The sequence below is a fragment of the Papaver somniferum genome, chromosome 6 (genome assembly GCF_003573695.1).
Source record: "Papaver somniferum cultivar HN1 chromosome 6, ASM357369v1, whole genome shotgun sequence".
NCBI lineage: Eukaryota > Viridiplantae > Streptophyta > Magnoliopsida > Ranunculales > Papaveraceae > Papaver > Papaver somniferum.
The window spans coordinates 19,720,698-19,742,892 of NC_039363.1; positions in this window are offsets into that span (position 1 = coordinate 19,720,698).

A 22,195-nucleotide genomic window follows, 5' to 3' on the forward strand; every position below is an offset into this window, starting at 1 on the left:
TGAGCATGAGAACGTGGGATATTACCGCGCAATGGAGGAGCTGCGTGATGAGATGATGGCTGAGATCAGACAGTTAAAAGCCAGAAAAGGCGGAGGAAGGCTTGAAGAGGTGATGAAATAAGCTAACTCCACACCCTAACTCATCGCCTAGAAAATACCCCCATTCCGTTAAAGTGCCCTGTCCCAACTTTTGAATGCTACGACGGATCCAGTGATCCCGCGACACATATCCATTATTATAACCGTATCTTAGCCCGATGGAGTCAGAACAACGCCGTCCTCTGTAGATATTTCCCATCAAATCTGAAGGGATCGACTTTGTCTTGGTTTGACAACCTGCCACATGATTCCATCAACTCCTACGATCAACTCGCAGAGAAATTCCTGAGGACATACATGTACAACAAAGCTGTCAACACTGGAATGGATAAACTTTTTTCTCTGGCAATTGGCTACAAGGAGAACACGAGGGAATACACCAACAGATGGCACAAGATCTGCCAATCCATAGGGAGTGTGGATCCCGTAGTAAGTATCAACTGCTACAAGTGGGGATTAGACCGATTGAGTCCACTATTTGTTGAGATTCATGGAAGCGTACCTAAGACAGAAGGAGATCTTCGAATAATTATTGAAAAGTACGCTCGTCTTGAAGAAATCTAGCGTGAGAACCCGAGGGCACACACGCAGAGGTCTCACGGTACCAATTCCGCAGAACAAACCAGCGGGGCCAAAAGAGATAGCTCAGTGGAACGGCCTCACGAAGATAGGAAGGAACGAAGGGATGAACGACGAAAAGACGATCGAAAATTCGAAGATCAGGTTTACACGAAGCTCAATGCTAGCTACACTCGGATCTTGCGAGAGATCAAAGGAAGGGAAAATTTGGAGTGGCCATGGTATAAGGGAAAACAGCCCCCAAGAACCGAGAAGTCTAAAGATTACTGTGAGTATCATTGCTTCAATGGACACCAGACCGAGAAATGCAAAAACCTCAAAATAATGATCCAAAAATTGATTGATGCTGGCGAACTCAAACATTACATAATGATTCAATGGACACCATCTCGTGTTCCGAAGCCGAATGGCCCTCCCTTACAGCGCAGATAGGAAAGAGGCTATGGAAGCAGTTCGAAGACCACTGCGAATTATATAAGATTGATGGCGTAGAGGTGGACGAGCACGAAGAGTGGATGGACGCACCTATTATCTTCGATACTGAATATATCGAAGAAGATATGGAAGATCATAACGATCCCTTGGTCCTCACACTATCAGTGGCCGGATGTAACCTCAAAAAGATCCTCATAGACGGGGGAAGCTTAGTAAACGTTCTATTCTACGACACATTCAAACGGATGAATCTCCATGATGAACATCTAATTACGTCTTATTACACCATCTACGGGTTCAATGGAACACCCACAAATCCATTGGGAGACATCGTGTTACAGGTGAACGCCGGACCCATGAAAGTAGAAACACGATTCAGCGTGGTTGACGCCCCATCCCCCTACAACGCCATTATTGGACGAAAGTGGTTACATAAACTCAAGGGAGTGGCTGCAACTTACTACCAATATCTCAGGTTCCCTACACCCGAGGGAGTGATGAAAATCAAGGGAGATCGGGTCTCTGAAAAAGAATGCCAGACCAGTCAGGATCGTATCAACAACGAACAAGAAAAGCAGCGAAAAACCCGAAGGATTAAAAATAAAGAAGCTGCGAAAGAAAAGGCTATAGACCTGTTCCTCAAGGAAACCACAGGGAGGGGTTTGACAAAAGATGATAATGTCATAAACACAGAGAAAGGTACTTCAGCAGCCAACGAAGGACAGAAACATACCAAATAGCAATTAAAGAACGTCCCAGTCCTCGGGGACCCGAAGCCGGTTTTCACACCAGTAGAGCCCGTAAAAGAAATCAACATATGAACGGAAGAAAACCCGAAGATGATTAAAGTAGGGACCATAATGGACGAAAGAAGAGAAGATTCCTTAACCAAATTACTTAAAGAATACATGGATGTATTCGCCTGGAAGTTAGGAGATATGCCGGGGAATGATCCGAAAATAATCCAACACGAGCTGCGCATCAAACCAGGCACGCCACCTTTCAGGAAGAAAATAAGAAAAGTTGCACCGGAGTATTATAAGGCAGTAGAAAAAGAACTTCGGAAACTACTAGAAGCAGGCTTCATCAAGGATGTTAAATACCCTACATGGATCTCCAACATGGTCGTCGTTCCTAAGAAAAATGGAGGGGTTAGGATATGCATCGACTTTACTAACCTCAACAAGGCATGTCCAAAGGACAGCTATCCCCTGCCAAGCATATATCAGCTGGTTGAAGCAGTGGAAGGATACGAAGAGCTGTCATTTATGGATGGATATTCTGGTTAAAATCAAGTAGCCCTGGAAGAAGAAGATCAACTACACACAACATTTTACACCCCGCACGACCTTTATTTCTACACTAGAATGCCCTTTGGACTTCGAAACGCAGGGGCAACGTACCAAAGAATGGTCGATGCTATCTTCAGGCCATGGATTGGTAGTACCTTAGAAGTCTACGTTGATGACATGCTCGTCAAAAGTAGGCTGCGCAAAGATCACCACCAGGACCTGAGAGATATTTTCGAAGCAATGAGGAAACATCACATGAAAGTAAATCCAGAAAAATGCACTTTCGGTGTCACCTCAGGGAAATTCCTCGGATATCTGGTAACAAAAAGGGGCATTGAGGTAGACCCAGCGAAGATTCAGGCCATAATAGAAATGCCATCTCCGAGGAATTTAAAAGAAGTGCAGAAGCTCAATGGGTCCATAGCATCCTTGGGAAGATTTATTGCCCGATCCTCGGACAAATGCAAACATTTTTTCAATATTCTCAAAAAAGGGAGTAAGTTTGAATGGACCGCAGAATGCGAAGAAGCCTTCCAAAGAATCAAGGAACACCTGGCTTCAATTCCAATCCTGTAGAAGCCTGATCCTGATGTGGTTTTGGCATTGTATATAGCAGCAACAGAAGACGCAGTTAGCGCAGTGTTGGTCAAAACCAATACGAAGATAGAACAACCTATCTATTATGTCAGTAAGACCCTCAATTATGCGGAAAGGAACTACACGAAGATCGAACAACTTATCCTGGCATTGGTATGGGCTACTCAAAAGCTGAGAACCTATTTCCTAACTCACTTCATCCGCGTCCCATGCAAAGCACCATTGGAAGCAGTCCTCAAAAGCGCGGGAAAAGTAGGCAGAATAGCCAAGTGGAACACCCACCTGGACCAATGCAACATCATTCATGAAATTCAACATTCCCAAAAATCCCAAGTTTTGGCGGATTTCTTAGAAGACCTCCCCCTGGACAACGACGAAGAGATTAGGCGAATACCAGAAGCCGACGAAGAAAGCAAGGATCCAGTTGATGTCCTCGAACCCGCGAGTCAAAGACAATGGGAATCTTCGTTGATGGTTCCAAAAATAAGGAAGGGGCAGGAATAGGCATTGTCATCACCACCCCAACTGGAGAAAGGATCGTACATGCACTCAGGTTAGAATTCAAAGAGCATACTAATAACATCGTCGAATACGAGGCAGTCGTACATGCCCTCCACTTAATAATAGAGATGGGGATAACGGATGTGAGACTGACAAGTGATTCGCAGCTTGTCATACGGCAAATAGGGCTCGAATACAATGTGTACGACGAAACCCTCTCAGCTTACATGTCCTTGGTCCAAACATTGGCATCACAAATTCCGAACATCAAGTTCCGTCACTTATACAGAAGGGATCTCAGGCACGCAGATGCCCTAGCATATATCATCCATGCTGAAGGACAAGAGTATCGAAGCTATTAAAATAACAAGGGTATACGAGCCCTCGATTGCAACACAATTTTTCTTTGCTACAAATCAAGATACAGTGGAAGAAAATATCGAAGATCAGGTGGGAGAAGACATCCGTGACGATTTTGACGAAGAAGATATCCTGTCAAGAGCAAATCAAGACGAAGATTTTAGCAACGAAGATGATTGGAGAATGATGATCCATGCGTTTCTCAAGGATGGAACCTTACCCGCGGATCACAAACAGAACAGGAAAATACTCTCCAAAGTAGGAAGATATGACCTTCGGGATGGAATCCTGTACAAGAAATCTTTCCTCGGACCGTTACTACGTTACTTATCCAGGAAATAGGGGCATCGAATTCTAAACGATATCCATTATGGTGACGCAGGAAATCATAGCGGCATGAGATCACTAGCCGAAAAAGAAAAAATGCAAGGATATTACTGGTCCACAATGATACAAGATGCCGTAAGAATGTCCCGACGATGTGAAGAATGTCAGCGTTTCGCCAAAAGGATACATGCACCAGCAACAACGTTGAATTCTGTGGATAGTCCGTGGCCATTGCAAAATGGGGCATAGATATCGTTGGGCCTTTCATCGAAGGATCATGGAAAAGACGATTTTTGATAGTAGCCACAGACTACTTCAGTAAATGGGTGGAAGCCAAAGCCTTAGCCAGGATCAGAGACGTGGACGTGTTTACTTTCATATTCCAAAACATTATTTGCAGATTCGACATACCAGCGGAAATCGTGTCCGATAATGGTAAACAATTACAGGGGAAAAACATAGACATGCTCATCGACACTTTCAAAATAAGGAAAAACAAGTCCACCCCCATATACCCTCAAAACAACGGACAAGCGGAAGCTACCAACAAGACCCTCGCCCTTATACTCAAAAAACAATTAGACGAACACAAGGGGCGATGGTGTGAACATCTACACAATGTATTATGGGCATACAAGACAACACGAAGATATGCCACTGGGGAGTCCCCATTTCTCCTCACTTATGGAGCTGAAGCAGTCATCCCAACAGAGATCCTCATGCCAACCACAAAGAACGAAGCATGGGAGAAAAATATCACAACAGACATGATGTTATAGAGACTGGACGACCTGGAAGGAAGGAGGGAAGCAGCATTGCAGAAGATGAAAAATTATCAACGGAGACTAGCAAGGGAGTACAAAAAAAAGGTAAAGCTTCGACATTTTGTAGAGGGGCAGTATGTGCTAAGAACAATCCCGCAGTATCAACGAGAGAAGAAATGGGGAAAGTTAGCACCTACATGGGGAGGACCTTTTATAATGCACGACATTGCGGGAAACGGTTCCTATTATCTTCGCAATCTGAAAGGCGAGGTCCTCCGGCACCGTTGGAATGCTAAATCGCTCAAACCGTACTACCCATAGGAGCAGCGCAGCTTTGCATCTGCGTGGAGAATACCAGAAGAAGAAGGCAGCGTAACCGCTTTACATGTTTCTATCTCTGGACGAGGAGTAGCAGGCCTCAACCTATAAATCAAACAATCTTTTTGGGAAATCTTCAAGTAAACGAAATGGTCAAAAGGCCCGCTGGATGAACGCATGTACATTACATTATATATTAACAATATTGGGGAAAGTAGTTAATCTACAATCTCTCAGGGCTCCCATATCAGTGTCTATGAGTGTAAGACCAGGGGGAAGGCACCCAGCAGAAAGAGATACCCAACCAATTTTAAGGAAGCGGGTCGACGGAATGGGTGCATGTAAATATTTTCAAATAAGCATTCCATGTCCTAGAATGCTTCCTCAGCCCCCACCGTTTGGGAATCCTCTGGCCCAGGATTCGCCAGCGGGGTGACAAGTCTCAAGACGATCACGAAGGTATTTACCTTCGGTGTCACACTCAAACACTCAACTTTTTACAAAACCAGTTATTTCTAGTTTAACACTTCACAATACTTTAAAATAAAAAGATGAATTGATAACGCAGGTACGCCAAAAGGATGATCCATTTCATAAAGAGTTGATTACAAGATTCAGCAAATAAGATAAAAAAGGAAACACATCAAAAAATGATCCGAAATTATGGACGATACGGCTCCATCAACGGGGTTGTCTCTTCGAGATGAAGGTACGCTACCACCTGAAGAGGGCCCAGAAGAACCAGGCAAAGGCGCGGGAAGGGGACGACGCGGATAATTCTTGACAAGACCATGTTCGACTTTAGGCCAAGTTCAATCTTATCCAGGACTTTGCTGGTCTCTTCAGCCAACTGACATCGAGCCTTATAAGTGATAACAGCGGTCCGCTGGTGGGCTTGAGAGATCAATACAGATAGGCGTTCCGCCTCTTTGGAGGAAATCTCCGCTGCTTCCTCACGAGACGCGGCCAAACCTTTGAAATAGTTGGTTTTTCCTTCCTGCTGCGCTAAGGCAGATTGAGTCTTTTTAAGCTCATCATTTGCTGCGTGAAGCTGTCCCTCGAGTGCTGAAAACAAAAAATACCAAGGGGTTAAAACGAATAAATAACAGAATCACACTCGATATAACGAGGTTATACCTTCGACATTAGTCGAAGCCTCCTCATACTCATTGACAACTGCGTCCCGAGCCTCATCAAGAAAGTCATATTCGGTGGATAGTTTCTTATAATACGTTTGAAGGTTCGTAAGAGCAAATTGGCTGGCGTCTAAATCTACATGCTTCATCGAATCCAAGTGACTAAGATGGTTGACTTCATCATTCACCTCCCCTATTCTTTAATGAAGTCGATACACATTCATCTCAAGATCTCTTTCAGACTCCATTTGGAGAGCAACATACGCTCGAGACGCTGCTAGGGCTTTACTAAGAGCACCAACCTCGGCCCTAGCATTATCTCTTTCCTCGGAAAGACGCAACATACTATCCCTAACCCCGGGGCCTAAGAAAGAACGAGCCTGTTGTAACTCTCATTCTAAAAAGCGCACTCTAGCCTCTAAGTCTGAAGCATGTTCTCGAGCATCACGCAGGTTGTCACGCGTCCATAACAGCGTACCATTAAACAAACAACGGTCATGATTGCACTTATTTTGCATATCAACCATCAGTGTTCGCTTTTCACGCCACTCAGCTGTTAAGGCGTTGTGCTCATCAGCACGAGCATTCCACTTTACGGCTTCGCTCTTCAACTTACCCACTAACTCTGCAATATGGGATTTCTGTCGTTCCCTTTCTTTACGAAGCCATATCAACTCGGGGACTCCACCCACTGAATATAGAGTGGGGAGACTCAGACAGAACACCAAAATACAGATAGGGAATCACAAGGAGTGAAAAATCCGTAAAATACAAACCTGTGAAGGACGAGACACTTCTTCGAGTCTGCTCTAATTCGTTGCGGACTATAGCAAGTTCTGAACGAAGATTCTCCTCAGCGTTACCCGGCTGTTCTTTTTCCTTCAGACGACCCTCAGTTCATTTATTTCCGCTTCAGCCGCAGACAGTTCCTCTTCCCTATGACGAAGCTTGGCCTCCAACTTTAAAGACTTTGCTTTAAAGAATTGGTATAGAACATGGTTATAATGTTCGCTCCTCATCATCTACGTCACAAACAACAAACATTATTATACCAAAGGGATCAGATATAACGAAGAACACAATGCGCGGGTATCATAAAAAGAGTACAACTATTTACCTCTAAAACACGCTGCTGGGGAAAACTGTACTGGTACCCATCAGCTATGGCCATCATATCAGCAACAGAAGAGGGAGGGTCAACCACTAAATTAGCTTCCGAAGCCCTAAGATTCTTCTCCCACATCTTAGCAACGCGGGCTTCATAAGACAGTTGCATCATTCGACGAGTATAAGCGTCGGAATTCTTCTCACCAGTGACCACGGGGGAAGGGTTAGGGACGAACATCAGGGTTCTTCTTCTTTAGACAAGACAAAATGGCATCTTCACATTCAGGCATTAGTGAGAAATGGAAATCCTCGGAAGAAGACTCAACCGCAGACTTCCCCTTGGCGGTTATCTCCTCACCCGCGCAGGTCTCGACATTACCACCCTCAGCATGACCACCTGCGTTCTCAACTTGCTGATCAGTGGTACCTTCTTTTCCAAAGTCCCCAAGCACATCCCAATCATCATTTGGGGAAATCAATGAGAAGTCCTCGGCAAGACCCATGGCAGCAGTCACATCGAAGGATTCCCCAGCGGAATATATCCTACCGAAAGATAATTCTGGGGAAATTACGGGCAAAGTACCCACACCAATAATGTCATCGCCGACAGGGGAAGATCCACTCCCACCAGTACCACCGACGGTAACATTACCTTCACCCTCACCATCACCACCTGCGGTAACTTCTTCTTCATCATCACCACCCGCGGCAACTTCTTCTTTAAGATCACCACCCGCGACAACTTGAGCCTCACCATCACCACCCGCGGCAACTTCAGCCTCACCATCACCACCCGCGGAAACTTCTTCTTCACCATTACCACCTTCGTCATCAGGGTAAGAAGTGTCTGTACGCTCTTCTCAGTTGGACATTTCTTCATCCTCACCACACCCTTTGTTTACGGGACTCGTAACCTCCTCATAACCCTCAGCCTCACCGATAACCGCAGTAGAAGATTGTTTGGGTCCAAGTTTCTTCTTCTTCGACACCTACAAACCAGTATACATCCCGCAAAGGCTCATTTTTTCCCTCACTTCAAAAATGAAAATTATTTCAAGCAAGGAAAAAGGGGAAAAAAGATAGAGAATATAAGAAGAAACTATACCTTGGCAGCAGCAACACTCTTTGATGGATGGATAGCACCAGAAACCTCCTCCTCATCTCCATCAACGAAATCAAGAGCATAAGGAAAATTCATGCCCGCGAAATTAGGACGCCAAGGACAGAAATCTCCATAACGAGCAGGAGGAGTTTCACGAGGCTTGCTATTTTCAGAAGGACGCCAACCACGTGGACCCGGAATCCATCCGTAAGCCCAAGGACCAACTACCTCAATAACAGTAGCATGCCATTCATAATCATGGTCACGCTTAATCCTTTCAAGAGCAGGAAAGAGTTTCCGTTTAGCAGATCCCTCAGTACCAGGAACATGCTTCAGCTTGGCATCACTCACCTCACTCAAAAGACGAATTTCACCACGGGGAGCATCAATATTACGAAGACTAACACTCCACGGCTTACGATTTCTGCTGTTGACATAATCCCCAAAAGAACTATTAAAGTTCTGAGGAGTGTACCACTCTCTCTCAGCAGGATTTGGAACATAGCAGGTCATCATAGTCTCTCCCTTGCTCCACAGATAACATTCCTTCAGTCAACGAAGATAATTCCCAGATAGTTGTGACACGGAACGATTATGAGTGTTCGTGGAAGAGCCTTCGCGACTAGCCAACACGTCGTAATAAAAGGAGTCGCCCGACTTATATAAGGGCAACATAAGACCCGCCTCGAAGGCTCCAACCGTAGTCAACAGATGAAACTCGTCAAACTGATAATTAGCAAGGAGATCGTAGGTGATATCATCGTCAGGAGCATAGAAGCGAACCTCAAAAGCTTGGAGTTCATGTTTTTCCTTGAACATCTCAAGATCAATATGCTTGAAAGTGACCTTCTCCTTACCAACTGAAATGCTACGTATCACGGGGACAGTTTCTTCTTCGTCTGCGGAATCAAAAGTAGGACCCAATTCTGAAGCTTTCCTTTTAGAAGGAAGATTTGTATACGGATCATTTCTCGACATAGTACCCTTGGAGTACTTCCCTTTGAAAGAAACCGCGGGAGGAGGCGGCAAAGATTTCTGCGGAGGCACTGAAGGAGGAGCCATTGAACGAAGGGGCGGAGCATCCACTATTTCAGTACGAGGAGGAGGAGCCAGCGTACTCCTAGAGTCATCACGAGGAGGAGCCTTCGTACTCCTAGAATCTTCACGAGGACGAGAAGGGGCGCGGTTAACAGCATACCTAGACCCAGAAGGACCCTTCGGCATATACCCTTTCTTAGAAGGCATAATCTTCGCACCGGAGGAAGACGAAACCCTATGACCCCGAGGATCCGAATGCGAAGACTTGTAAGGACCTTCCCCAAGTGGAGATCTGTCAAGATCTCTACTCGGAGGGGATCTTGGCGGACTAGATGGCGGAGTTTGGTAAGGAGCCCGCGGACGATCAGACATATCTACAAGGAAACACAAAAACAGTTTAGAGAAGAATACGAGGAGATCACTAAAGATAAAAAAAAACCCATAATTGATGGTTCATCCGGATAAACATGAAAAACCCTAAGAAACTAAAAAATACTCCATCCGACTCCAGGGATAATACTCATATACAGATTCACAGACGCTGTAACAAAGAACAAGGGCAAGCATATATGCTTCGACATGTATGATCTTCATCGCAAAACCAAGAACACAGCAGCAGGACACGAACAGATAGATACATAGATAAATCAATAATGAAAAACCAATGAAAAACCCCATACCTGTATAGAAGAGGACGACAAGCACCAACCGCAGTCGAAGAAAGGAGGATCGAAGATATCAAAAGATACAGGGGCAACAACAATCAAAAACGAAAGAAGCAGAAGAAAGAAACAGAAAATTGAATGCTATATTCCTCACAAGAACGGTGATAGTAAATGACTAAAGAACAAGAATAAGAAAACAAGAAGAGAATGAACACTGACAAGAAAAGGATAAAAGTTTTTTTTTTTCACATTCTTTTTCCTATTTATGAAGCTAGAGAAGACAATAACTGCTCCTCGTACAAAGGAGCAGTTATGGGAGAAGTTAACGCAAAGTGGGAAACGTGTAGGACTACCTTTCTTCTTCAAAATTGCAAAATACGCCCAAGTTAGAAGAAGAAGGGCAAATTTTATGTAAACCTTTCATCATCCTCCACGTGTACAAAAAGAAACACGTGGAAGGCATGCGAAGCGAGACAGCAAAACATCATAGCAAGCATCTCATCAGAAGATGCCATCGGTCAGCAGATCTGATAGTCAGGGACTGATGACTGCTAAAAAGTGCATATTTCTATATATTTTTCTTGGCATTTAACTCATCTTTTGTGCATTAATTCTACATTTTATCCCATATTCTGTATTTTCATTGTTTTCAAGAATAAATATTTTTCTTACTTAATTTTGCATTTTTAGGTAATAAATAAAGTCTGGATAACTTGCGGAGCGGAAAAGAGCTGAAGAGTGGTGAAAAGCCGGAAGAAATTACGCAAGGAAGCCGCAAAGAATGGAGCGCACGTCCAAAAAGCTAGGAATGGGCTCAAGAAGGAAGAATTGTTCTTGAAGAAGATATGGGCTTGGCATACCCAAGGCCCAAAACCCTTACCCAAACCCATTTTCTATATCCATACCCGCCTCCATTCTCAACCGTTAGATCGGATCCATCTCATCATCCAATGGTCGATCCTTCGTAGAGCATCAAAATCTGAAGTCTCTGCAAAACACCATAGTACCTAAATTCCAAGCCTTCAGATTAGATCACATTTAGATCCTACGGTCGCTTCTTTGCCTGCGCATCAAATAACGATACTTCCGCTAAACACTACAGCACCTAACCTCGATCTTCGCCGTTAACTTCGTTGTATCAAGACATCCGACAGTCGCTACCAGACTCTTCAGGGGTAGCCATCCGATTCACCTACCAGCTTCGCATCCAGTGACTCAGATTCGCCAACATCGAATCTTGATATCCCGCCTAACACCCAAGTATCGAACACCTATACCCTTCAGCCAAACGCACCTTACCCAAATTCTCATCTTCCTCCTTCGAGCAGTCGAGCTCTGCTCATGCCAACTCCACCACCATCACCCTGCCACAACCACCACTTCCACCAACTGCCAACAAACATCATCATCATCACTCACAAATCCCTCTAACGTTCCCATCATTTCCTATTCACTGATTTCCCCTAGTCTAGGGTTTTGAAAATTAGGGAAAAAGAATTGATGGACATGGAAGAGAAATTAGGTGAAGCTAGAGACAAACTGACACATGGGAATGGAGTAGGAGAACAAGAGGAAGGATGGGTCAGTGTGGATTGAAGAGAAATCGCATCAAAGAAGGTAAAATCCGAAACCCTAATTTCTCTGCCAAATTAGGTGTTTGGGAAATTGTCCCCAATTTTCAATTGAAAAAAGCATGGAGAAGAACAGAGATGATAGGGGTATGGTTGAATTAAATGAATTAGGTGAGAAACCCTAATTATGTACTGTTTGATTTTGGGGATTTTTTGGAAAGAACCCTAATTTTGTAATTTGGGGGAAAACCCAAATTGGGTCTGTGGGTATAAATAGAAGGGACTGGTGTGATGTAAAGGCTTATGCCTGGGTTAGCCAGTGTGTCACCCTAGAGCACTGGAATAGCCAGTGTCTCAAGTGTTAGTGTTTAATTTTCAACTATTTTTATGTTTATTCCATTACTCTTATTCAGTTTCAATTCAGTTGCTGTTTTTGTGTTTCAATTCAGTTCATGTTTTTGTTTTATGTCTTCTGTGTTTGTTTATGTTCAGTTCAATTCTCTGTTTAGTAATTGTTTTGTTGTTGTTGCTGTTATGTGAGCTCTCATGTGTATGTGTATAGCTAGGCTGAGATGATGCCTTAAGTCACTGTTAGAGGTGGAATGTTAGGTTATAATTCTTGTAAATTGAGCTAATTGAGAAATGGAGGAATTTAGTGCTCATTAGCAAGATTCTTCTCCTTCCATTCCATTTATGTATGCCCTGGAACATAGGCAGGCTTGAACCTTCACCTAGCTCCATTAGGGACAGGGATTTAACATAGAATTACATCATCTGGCTAGGTCACAAGGTGGATTCATAACCTAGTTGTGATGTTTACTGTTTTGTGTTAATGTTAGGCTAAAGCCTTTGAAGCATTGGATTGATTGAGCAGTGGGGAGAAACTAGTGCTCACTAGTGACTGTGAGCAAACTGGTTCTCTTCCCACTCTAGTTGTATGCCTAGGCTCTCAATTTGTTTTTTTTATATAACTGTTTTGTGCCTTGTTCTCCCACTGCCCTTGGCTAACATCCTTGGTTTATTTGGTTTTGTTTCCTGTTAACTGCCACTGTTACCATTTGTTTCATTGCTGCTCCCTTGCCTTAGGCTAACTGCCTTTGTGCCTCATTGCCACTGATTTTTGCTTCTTTCCCATGATCATTGTTAGTTTGTTTCACTACCATCTTCATTGTCATTGTAAATGCCATCCTTGGCCCTGTGTGCTTTTGTTTCCTGTCTGCCTTTGCTTCTGCTGCCTTGCTCTCCCTTTCCCTGCTGAAGCCACTGCTGCTGCTGCAACTGAGCTTGGCTCAGCTGAGACCACAGTTCAGGTTAAGGCCCAGCCACAGTTCACTGTGAAAGCCCAGCTCAACCCAAGGCTCAAATCACATCACAAGCCCAGTCTAATTCAGTCCACCAAAGGCTCAGTTCACTACACTAAGCCCAAGCCCAAATTTAAAACCAAAGCCTAGTGCACTACAAAACCAACTGAGCTCAAGCTCAGTTCATTTCATTAAGACAACACCCCAATTCATTCCAAGAGTATTCAAAGGCCCAAAGCACATTCATAACCCATTGGTACCACAACCCTTTGATACCTAAAGCCCAATAGCCAACTAGAACCCAAAATAGCTAAACACTACAAAACGCCCCCAGTCTCTGTGGATCGACCCGTACTTGCACGAGCTACAACTGACGACCGTGCACTTGCGGTTATAATTTGTAGGACCTTTTTGAAGCCTACCAAGTTTTTTGGCGCCACTGCCGGGGACTGGTGCTTTGTTTCTCTAGTAGTTTTATTAGCTATTTTTGCATTTCACTGCATAACGTTTGCATCTGCATCTGCTTCATTTCATTTGCTGTTGGACCTGCTGTTCTGAACCAGTTTTTCCTCTGCTGGGACGCCACCAAGGAAAAGAACCAAAGCCCAACTGGGTTTTTGCAACAATATCAGAGCAGCTGGGATGTGCTTAAAAGGTAACCCATTTAAGAGAACCCGAATTGTGGGCTTCCAATTTTTAATTGTGGGCTTGTGATATTAAAGCCAATTTTTGGGCTTTTTATTTTCTGTTGGGTTTGTAATTAATTTTTGTGGGCTTGTTTGTTTAATTTGTGGGCTTGTTTAAATTCTTTCATTGGACTTGTATTTTGGACTCTGGGTTTAAACCCAGATGAGCTTGTAACCGATTGTGGGCTTGTTTCCACTCAAGAGTGGACCTCGAAACCAAAGTTTTAAAACAAACGTCGGGCCTTAACCAACTGGGCCAAATTAAACTTTCAAAATTAAAACTTAGTTTTTCGTGGGCCGCAGCCTTCCTCCCATTCCATTAGAGGACCAACAGTGGGCTTGCTCCCAATTTCAAAAACCAAAAATTTCTCCCATAAAAACCAAAGTTTTCCAAATGTTTCCCTAAAAAACCAAAATTTTTCTTTTTCCCATCAAAGCCAAATGTCTCCCGACAAAACCAAATTTTTCCCAAAAAGTCCAATCCCATTAAAAACCAAATTTTCTTGTAGATAATGTGTTAGTTAAAATTCCTTTAGTATATATTTTGTGCTCATCCATTGTGACTCCGAATATGTTGGAGTTTTGCCTTGGATAACGGAGTTTTAATTCTGCTTTCGCCGAAATCGGGTATTCTCTCTCCTTTTACTCTACTCAGCATGTCCCTTTCCATATGTTGCATTCTAATTCTTTCCATATTTTTAAACATTGAGGACAATGTTTAGTTTAGGTTTGGGGGTATAGAGTAGATACCACGATAATATGCTATAATTGAAATCGAACTCCTTCTTTTTTTTTTTTTGAAAAAATCGAAAAAAATTCAAAAAAATTAAAAAATGAAAAATCATAAAAATGGAGCTCATTTACCTTGAAATGTTGACTCTTGTGCAAATATGTAATTATTAGGAGTCTTAGTCTAGATATTTAGGCACCCTGATTCTAGCACAATTCACATAGTGATAAGAAATTTGCACGCGCACGATCTACCAATACATGTATAGCCTCGATCTTCAAGGTGTTTGATAGGAAGTCACGATTGCCAATCACTTTAGAATACTGAACGAAACTTGACTAGCTTGTTCTTTGGTTGGTTGGGATAGAAGGTGGAGGTTACATTAAGAAAAACAACCATCGAATTTAACTGGGTGCATCAAAAAGGGCTACCTCTTGCAAAATGTCATGTAATCTTTTGTTTCCTTTTGTATATGTATCAAAAGTGTTTCCTTTTTCAAAAAAAAAAAAAAAAAAAAAAAAAATCATGTATTTATCAATTCCATTCTCTCTTGTTCCAAAAATAAAAGAGAGTAGTCAATGTAAATAAGAGTCATGTAAATAGTCATTTTGTTGTTTCATTGTAATAAGCAAGGAGGGTGTATGCCATTGATGTACAACGCGAGTAATTGTGAAATACCTCCAACTCATTCACAATTCTCGTAAAGTCCGGACAGCTAGCTAGATTTCGACCTTGGTTCTTAGCCTGAGAAACTATCTCTTGGTGATTAGTAGTCATAACTTCAGATCTTTCTTTACACATGTGTAGATACACTTTACACTCTTATCACATGTCTTTTTTTTGTTATCAGTGCTAGGATTGTGCCTTTGATAGCTAGATTGACATCTCTATTTTGCTGTGAGCTTAACTGACTTGCACATGTCACATTTGATGGAATCTGAGCTTATATTTTGACCTAGAACTTTGTAGGTACGTTCTAAGCAAACCTTCACGAGACTTCAACTCGTCCACTAGGGACACTTAGTGGTTTAAAAGGCTTAGTGCATACGCTAAATGCATTCGAGAGACCAGCGACAGTGGTATAGGTAGGATTTCCTTAGTTTTGTTTTACTTGAGGACAAGTAAAATTCAGGTTTGGGGGTATTTGATGAGTGCTAAAAAGTGCATATTTCTATATATTTTTCTTGGCATTTAACTCATCTTTTGTGCATTAATTCTACATTTTATCCCATATTCTGTATTTTCATTGTTTTCAAGAATAAATATTTTTCTTACTTAATTTTGCATTTTTAGGTAATAAATAAAGTTTGGATGAATAGCAGAGCAGAAAAGTAGTGAAAAGCCGGGAGGAATTACACAAGGAAGCCGCGAAGAATGTTGTGCACAAGACCAAAAGGCTAGAAGTGGGCTTGAAGAAGAAGAATTGTCCTTAAATAAGATATGGGCTTGGCATACCCAAGGCCCAAAACCCTTACTCAAACACATTTCCACTATCCAAGCCCGTCTCGGATTTCAGCCGTCAGATCGAAGCATTTCAGCATCCTACGGTCGCTCCATCATCGCACATCAAACTCCGAAGCCCCCGCTTTACATCGCAACGCCCATCTCCATCTTGGGTCGTCCGTTTTGCTACATCCCTTCATCCGACGGTCGCTCCACGCTTACCTCCGTATCGCCGTTGGATCCACCTACCATCTTCCCATCCATCGCTCCTTGTCGCAGATCATCAAACCTCTCTGAACCCGCCTAACACCCAAGTATCGAACACCCTATACCCCTAGCCAAACGCCCCCTAACCCTAACTCTATCGACTTCTTCTTTCTTCTCCATCTCTTCTTCCTTCCCCCGTCTGCAGAACCCGTACCACCACCATGTCCGCCATCATCACCACCAACTCCACTTCCACAACCACCACTCCCTGCAACTGCCGCGCCACCACCTCTACCTGTCTCACATCATCCCTAAACTACCAACCCATCATCACCCCCTAACTATCTAGCCCCCTATTCCCTCAATCTCTCACGTTTCTTCCCTGAAACCCTAAGCGTGAGAGGTTGATGAAGTAGGTGACCTAGAGAAGAAATCAAGGTATCGGAAAGGCACCAGGAGAAGCAGAGAAGACATGGGTCGATGCTAATTGAGGAGATTTGTCACATCAAGGTAAGAAAAAAAACCCAAGCCCAGTTCACAATTGAACTGTTGAGCCCAAGTTCACAGTTCATTCCAAAATCATTCAAAGGCCCAAGGCCTAAAGCACTTCATCATTACAAACAAACCCACTAAGCCCAAAGCACAATTAGAAGCCCAATAGCAATTTAGAGCCCAAATAGCTAGAAAACTCCAAAACACTCCCAGTCTCTGTGGATCGACCCGTACTTGCACGAGCTACAACTGACGACCGTGCACTTGCGGTATTACTGTAGGCCCGTTTTTATCGCTTAATTTTCACACTCCTCCGGGCCCACCAAGTTTTTGGCGTCGTTGCCGGGGATTGGTGCTGTGTTTTTCTTGTAGTTTTATTAGCTATTTTTGCATTTCACTGCATAGCATTTGCATCTGCATCTGCTTCACTTCATTTGCTGTTGGGCCTGCTGTTCTGAACATGTTTTCCTCTGCTGGGACGCCACCAAGGAAAAGAACCAAAGCCCAACTGGGTTTTTGCAACAATATCAGAGCAGCTGGGCTGTGCTTAAAAGGTAACCCATTTAAGAGAACCCGAATTGTGGGCTTCCAATTTTTAATTGTGGGCTTGTAATATTAAAGCCAATTTTTGGGTTTTTTATTTTCTGTTGGGTTTGTAATTAATTTTTGTGGGCTTGTTTGTTTAATTTGTGGGCTTGTTTAAATTCTTTCATTGGACTTGTATTTTGGACTCTGGGTTTAAACCCAGCTGAGCTTGTAACCGATTGTGGGCTTGTTTCCACTCAAGAGTGGACCTCGAAACCAAAGTTTTAAAACAAACGTCGGGCCTTAACCAACTAGGCCAAATTAAACTTTCAAAATTAAAACTTAGTGTTTCGTGGGCCGCAGCCTTCCTCCCATTCCATTAGAGGACCAACAGTGGGCTTGCTCCCAATTTCAAAAACCAAAAATTTCTCCCATAAAAACCAAAGTTTTCCAAATGTTTCCCTAAAAAACCAAAATTTTTCTTTTTCCCATCAAAGCCAAATGTCTCCCGACAAAACCAAATTTTTCCCAAAAAGTCCAATCCCATTAAAAACCAAATTTTCTTGTAGATAATGTGTTAGTTAAATTTCCTTTTGTATATATTTTGTGCTCATCCATTGTGACTCCGAATATGTTGGAGTTTTGCCTTGGATAACGGAGTTTTAATTCTGCTTTCGCCGAAATCGGGTATTCTCTTTCCTTTTTCTCTACTCAACATGATCCTCTTCATATGTTGTATTATAATTTTGTTCATATTTTGAAACATTGAGGACAATGTTTAGTTTAGGTTTGGGGGTGAAAAGTATATACTTTGATAATATGCCATAACTGAAAACAAGAACTCCTTCTTTTTGAAAAAAATGAAAAATGAAAATAAAAAATTAAAAATTGAAAAAAAACATAAAAATGGAGCTCATTTACCTTGAAATGTTGACTCTTGTGCAAATATGTAATTATTAGGAGTCTTAGTCTAGATATTTAGGCACCCTGATTCTAGCACAATTCACATAGTGATAAGAAATTTGCACGCGCACGATCTACCAATACATGTATAGCCTCGATCTTCAAGGTGTTTGATAGGAAGTCACGATTGCCAATCACTTTAGAATACTGAACGAAACTTGACTAGCTTGTTCTTTGGTTGGTTGGGATAGAAGGTGGAGGTTACATTAAGAAAGACAACCATCGAATTTAACTGGGTGCATCAAAAAGGGCTACCTCTTGCAAAGTGTCATGTAATCTTTTGTTTCCTTTTGTATATGTATCAAAAGTGTTTCCTTTTTTAAAAAAAAAAAAAAAAAAAAATGAAAAAAAATGAAAAAATCAATCAAGTATTTATCAATTCCATCTTCTCTTGTTCCAAAAATAAAAGAGAGTAGTCAATGTAAATAAGAGTCATGTAAAGAGTCATTTTGTTGTTTCATTGTAATAAGCAAGGAGGGTGTATGCCATTGATGTACAACGCGAGTAATTGTGAAATACCTCCAACTCATTCACAATTCTCGTAAAGTCCGGACAGCTAGCTAGATTTCGACCTTGGTTCTTAGCCTGAGAAACTATCTCTTGGTGATTAGTAGTCATAACTTCAGATCTTTCTTTACACATGTGTAGATACACTTTACACTCTTATCACATGTCCTTTTCTTGTTATCAGTGCTGGGATTGTGCCTTGATAGCTAGATTGACATCTCCATTTTGCTGTGAGCTTAACTGACTTGCACATGTCACATTTGATGGAATCTGAGCTTATATTTTGACCTAGAACTTTGTAGGTACGTTCTAAGCAAACCTTCACGAGACTTCAACTCGTCCACTAGGGACACTTAGTGGTTTAAAAGGCTTAGTGCATACGCTAAATGCATTCGAGAGACCAGCGACAGTGGTATAGGTAGGATTTCCTTAGTTTTGTTTTACTTGAGGACAAGTAAAATTCAGGTTTGGGGGTATTTGATGAGTGCTAAAAAGTGCATATTTCTATATATTTTTCTTGGCATTTAACTCATCTTTTGTGCATTAATTCTACATTTTATCCCATATTCTGTATTTTCATTGTTTTCAAGAATAAATATTTTTCTTACTTAATTTTGCATTTTTAGGTAATAAATAAAGTCTGGATAACTTGCGGAGCGGAAAAGAGCTGAAGAGTGGTGAAAAGCCGGAAGAAATTACGCAAGGAAGCCGCAAAGAATGGAGCGCACGTCCAAAAAGCTAGGAATGGGCTCAAGAAGGAAGAATTGTTCTTGAAGAAGATATGGGCTTGGCATACCCAAGGCCCAAAACCCTTACCCAAACCCATTTTCTATATCCATACCCGCCTCCATTCTCAACCGTTAGATCGGATCCATCTCGTCATCTAATGGTCGATCCTTCGTAGAGCATCAAAATCTGAAGTCTCTGCAAAACACCATAGTACCTAAATTCCAAGCCTTCAGATTAGATCACATTTAGATCCTACGGTCGTTTCTTTGCCTGTGCATCAAATAGCGATACTTCCGCTAAATACTACAGCACCTAACCTCGATCTTCGCCGTTAACTTCGTTGTATCAAGACATCCGACGGTCGCTACCAGACTCTTCAGGGGTAGCCATCCGATTCACCTACCAGCTTCGCATCCAGTGACTCAGATTCGCCAACATCGAATCTTGATATCCCGCCTAACACCCAAGTATCGAACACCTATACCCTTCAGCCAAACGCACCTTACCCAAATTCTCATCTTCCTCCTTCGAGCAGTCGAGCTCTGCTCCTGCCAACTCCACCACCATCACCCTGCCACAACCACCACTTCCACCAACTGCCAACAAACATCATCATCATCACTCACAAATCCCTCTAACGTGCCCATCATTTCCTATTCACTGATTTCCCCTAGTCTAGGGTTTTGAAAATTAGGGAAAAAGAATTGATGGACATGGAAGAGAAATTAGGTGAAGCTAGAGACAAACTGACACATGGGAATGGAGTAGGAGAATAAGAGGAAGGATGGGTCAGTGTGGATTGAAGAGAAATCGCATCAAAGAAGGTAAAATCCGAAACCCTAATTTCTCTGCCAAATTAGGTATTTGGGAAATTGTCCCCAATTTTCAATTGAAAAAAGCATGGAGAAGAACAGAGATGATAGGGGTATGGTTGAATTAAATGAATTAGGTGAGAAACCCTAATTATGTACTGTTTGATTTTGGGGATTTTTGGGAAAGAACCCTAATTTTGTAATTTGGGGGAAAACCAAATTGGGTCTGTGGGTATAAATAGAAGGGACTGGTGTGATGTAAAGGCTTATGCCTGGGTTAGCCAGTGTGTCACCCTAGAGCACTGGAATAGCCAGTGTCTCAAGGGTTAGTGTTTAATTTTCAACTATTTTTATGTTTATTCCATTACTCTTATTCAGTTTCAATTCAGTTGCTGTTTTTGTGTTTCAATTCAGTTCATGTTTTTGTTTTATGTCTTCTGTGTTTGTTTATGTTCAGTTCAATGCTCTGTTTAGTAATTGTTTTGTTGTTGTTGCTGTTATGTGAGCTCTCATGTGTATGTGTATAGCTAGGCTGAGATGATGTCTTAAGTCACTGTTAGAGGTGGAATGTTAGGTTATAATTCTTGTAAATTGAGCTAATTGAGAAATGGAGGAATTTAGTGCTCATTAGCAAGCTTCTTCTCATTCCATTCCATTTATGTATGCCCTGGAACATAGGCAGGCTTGAACCTTCACCTAGCTCCATTAGGGACAGGGATTTAACATAGAATTACACCATCTGGCTAGGTCACAAGGTGGATTCATAACCTAGTTGTGATGTTTACTGTTTTGTGTTAATGTTAGGCTAAAGCCTTTGAAGCATTGGATTGATTGAGCAGTGGGGAGAAACTAGTGCTCACTAGTGACTGTGAGCAAACTGGTTCTCTTCCCACTCTAGTTGTATGCCTAGGCTCTCAATTTGTTTTTTTTATATAACTGTTTTGTGCCTTGTTCTCCCACTGCCCTTGGCTAACAGCCTTGGTTTATTTGGTTTTGTTTCCTGTTAACTGCCACTGTTACCATTTGTTTCATTGCTGCTCCCTTGCCTTAGGCTAACTGCCTTTGTGCCTCATTGCCACTGATTTTTGCTTCTTTCCCATGATCATTGTTAGTTTGTTTCACTACCATCTTCATTGTCATTGTAAATGCCATCCTTGGACCTGTGTGATTTTGTTTCCTGTCTGCCTTTGCTTCTGCTGCCTTGCTCTCCCTTTCCCTGCTGAAGCCACTGCTGCTGCTGCTGCTGCAACTGAGCTTGGCTCAGCTGAGACCACAGTTCAGGTTAAGGCCCAGCCACAGTTCACTGTGAAAGCCCAGCTCAACCCAAGGCTCAAATCACATCACAAGCCCAGTCTAATTCAGTCTACCAAAGGCTCAGTTCACTACACTAAGCCCAAGCCCAAATTCAAAACCAAAGCCTAGTGCACTACAAAACCAACTGAGCCCAAGCTCAGTTCATTTCATTAAGACAACACCCCAATTCATTCCAAGAGTATTCAAAGGCCCAAAGCACATTCATAACCCATTGGTACCACAACCCTTTGATACCTAAAGCCCAATAGCCAACTAGAACCCAAAATAGCTAAACAGTACAAAACACCCCCAGTCTCTGTGGATCGACCCGTACTTGCACGAGCTACAACTGACGACCGTGCACTTGCGGTTATAATTTGTAGGACCTTTTTGAAGCCTACCAGGGACAGAGGACCACAGAGGTATGATGGCTCAGAGGAGCACCAGATAATACCCCTTGGGTATTAACACACCCAATCCCGAGGAAGATCCCAGATCAACGGACGAGAGGAAGTTTGGCTGACACAGATGTGACCAGACAAAGAGACACTTGTCTGACAAGAGCAGACATCCATCTACCTGCATTAAATACCAAATAGATATACACGTGTCAATC